This window comes from Spermophilus citellus (genome assembly GCF_964194105.1).
Source record: "Spermophilus citellus genome assembly, chromosome: 17".
Taxonomy (NCBI): Eukaryota; Metazoa; Chordata; class Mammalia; order Rodentia; family Sciuridae; genus Spermophilus; species Spermophilus citellus.
Genome location: NC_138199.1, coordinates 9,431,124 through 9,434,781, shown reverse-complemented (window position 1 = coordinate 9,434,781; position 3,658 = coordinate 9,431,124).

Here is a 3,658-nt window from a genome sequence, read left to right as displayed (position 1 = left end):
GGACAGAAGAGTCACCCGGAAGTCTTGAGGCTTCCAAGACCCCATCTTAGCTCTGCCTCTAACCAGAGTGGCCCCTTTGGACATTATCACTACCTTCCCGCCAACGTTAACTGGTTCAGCGGTCAAAAAGCATCTAAAATCCCTTCTAGGACTACAAGGGAATCACAAAGGAAACTACACACAAAAAGGACTTTACAAAGTAAAAAGGAAAGACCTCTGCTATTGGGAGTTAAATGCATGAAAATAGCTCAATCATAAGACAGACAGATCCTTAGGACCAACTGGACCAACTCCTGAGCCCTCTATGGTCTAAGTTGGAGGGGTGCCTGAGGAGACGTCTATAAAACTGGCCTATCCCTTCAGATCATGCTCATACAAATTCACTTGGGACACAAGCTTCAGAGCCTCTGAGCCTCCCTTGACCATATGCTGAATTAAGTGACTTTTTAAAAAGTTTCCTCAACCCAATACCAGGTTCCTGAGACCAGCTTCCTGAAGGTTGGCTTGATAAACAAGCCTCCCACCCCGAATTTTCTTTACTGTTATCATCGATGTTTTTAATAGCACTTGGAATTTTCCTTTTTGGACATTCTCATTTGGAATGTAGTCATTTTTGAATAGACAGATGTCAGTTTTAGCTAATGCTAATGGGCCGTGTTGTTTTCGGACACAAAATACCCTTCCCAGGGAGGGGAACTAAAATCTCTGCCCCTGGATTCACACCCCTGGAAACAGCAGGGTGAGGCTGAAAAGAGACTCCCTGCATCCTGGAGGGACTGAGATTGGCTGGCCAGGGCTTTCAGGCCCTCCCCCGTCCTCTGCACTGGCCTGCAAGCTGGGGCTGCCTCTCCATTCCTTAGCCATAACAGGCGTCCCGGTTAATGAGATGAGGCACACATGATTTGTAAGGTCACCCGGGGCAGGTCAGGGATTTATGGCCCTCCATTCTGTTTTCTGGGGGAGCGGGGGAGACAGCAAGCAAACTGAGCCATGGGAGGGGTTGGGAAACAGAATGTGACCCATTGCACACACACATACAAAATGAATAAGGGAAAGCCAAGTACTTTATGAACCGGGCGGTTTCATCATCTCTGGAAAGGAAAGAATGTTGTATAGATGTTGAATAGATGCATCAGAACAAAAGGGTCCCCACGCCCAGCATCATCGTATCACCAACCCCAGGTGGGTCACTGCTTTTGGAAATTCACGATATAAAATGATTTTGTATATTCAAAAGATAATTCATAGCCATTGTAGGCCTCACGTTTATAATCTATCTTCGGGGGGTGGGGGGAATGATAAAAGACAAGAAACAATATTCTACGTGCAATCATTAAAATACAAATATGCCAAAGAACAGTTGACTATGAGGAAAGTAATGCAGAAAATTAACAAAATAGGAGTAAAAGGGGAAAAAAATTATGTGTTACAGACATAAGTGGAAACAATATTCCTGTCAACCAGTAGCCCACACATTTGTGGAGGAGTGATTATAGGGTTGAAAAGTAATTGATATGGTAGGTCATGGTGGTCCCCAGTTGTAGTCCCAGCTTCTTGGGAGGCAGAAGCAAGAGGGTAGGGAACTACAAGCCAGTCTATGCAATTGAAAGAGGACTTTGTGGCCTTTTTTTTTTTTTTAAAGAGTAATGGATAATACTATTTGACAGATGCAATGACACAAATACATGAAAGATAAGAAAGTAGCAAAGCAAGGAGAGTATAATTAACTCTGCCTGTCTTGGAATTTCCAAGACAGGGAAAGAGGGGTTTGTGATAGAGAATTTCAACAGAAACCACTGTCAAGGGAGAACTCCTGCACTAGAGTCTGAGATGGTTTTTTGATACATGCATAGACTGTCTCTAGATGAGGGGAAGAAAGATGTTCCAGGCTAAAGAAACACATTAGGGAAAGAAAAAAATAGAGGGAGACCGTGTTTTTAAACTATTTGTTATTGCTAGTATGTAAAAAAAAATGGGGGGGGGGGCTAGGAAATAAAATAGGAGAAGTTGCGGGGGGGGGGTGGGATGACAGGGAGCTTTTAAGTCAGACATAGGTGCATAGACATTATCCTTTGGCACTAGGGAGCCAAAGGCAGGAAGCCAAGTGAAGTGGCTGATGATTTAGAAAGATCACTTGTATGATAAGATGGAAGACGGATTAGAGCAGAGAAAATGAGTAGGGAGAAGCAGATCACTCAAGGGGAACTTGTAATGAGCTAGGAAAAGTCCAACAAGTAAGAAGCATCAAGGATAAATAAAGGAGGTATACTCAGGAGGTTTTAGGGAGGAGAATGGATATGGCATCATGATGGGTTGGCGATGGGAAGAATGCAGGCATATGGATTGTGGGCCATCTCCCAATCCAGGAATGAGGTGGATCTTTCGGCCTCAATGGAAAGGGCAGGAAATTCCAAGACAGGTATTGCAGGGAAAGAAGGAGGCGAGAGGAAGCAGTAAGTTTGGTTCATATCTGTGGTTTTAGAAGAGGTTTTGGGGAGTTCAAGTAGGGGAAAGCATTTGGATATATGTGGCTAGAGTACAAAAGAGAAATTTTAGATGGACATAAACCTTTTTGAAAAGAAGGGGGAAAAATCGACACTATTCAATTCTCAAGAGAATCAAGGAAAACAAATACTCATCGCTGTCCATTGACAACTAGGTGATTCTTAAAGTACAGAAAAAATAATAATAATAAACGGAGCTAAAGAATGTGTACCATGCAAATCACACCTATCCAATACTGAGTGGCAATGATGAGATGGTCTCTGTACAATATGCTTCTCCATCTTCCATACCTCTTAGATCTACTCTGGACCCCAAGATGTCACCTTGCTTGAATTCAATGCACACCAGCTTAAGCAGTGTCTACGTCTCATAACCTAATAGCAAGAACGGAGTTGGAAACAGGGGTGGGATTGATTCAAAGGCTGCCAGAGAGCTCACAGCTGATTTCTGCTCTATGCTCCTAATAGCAAGGACCCAGAAAGAGAAAGAAGAGGCCACATATGGGGGTATAACTTTTCAACCTCGTGACCTTGACCTCTCATAAATGTGGTCCAACACAATGGCTTTAAATCTAAATTATCAAATTGCTTTTCCTTGCCTTGGGTAGAGGCTAGGATGGGGGATTGCAAGAAGAAAGGGCAAAAGGTATTTCTAGCAGGCAGGGAAAGAGGGGTTTGTGATAGAGAATTTCAACAGAAACCACTTTTGTTTTTACATTTGTTTAAATTTAAGTCTTTTGTTTAAATTGGGCAAAAGTCTTTTTAGATTCACTTTCCTGAAAGAAAGCAGGTTATATTAATAGTGTGACGAACATGAGTTCCATCTGAGATTTTCTGACATTTACTTGTACTATGTAATAACAACAGATTTCTGGTGTGTTGGAATTTTTGTGGTTGACCTCCCCCTGCCCTCTTAGCCCCCAGAGGTCCTGGGACACATCTACTTCATCTTTATGTCTCTAGAGTGCTAGAACACTGTCCCTGCTTAATAAATATTTCTGAAATTGAAATAAGTAGATAGCAGAGGATGATATCCCTTAAATAGGTAATATGATAGTACATATTTCATCTTGCCTAATGGGGTCTAAATAGAGTCCCTCAGAGATCAGAGGACAAATTTCATAGGAGGGGGTCAGAAAGGGGTGCCATGTGAG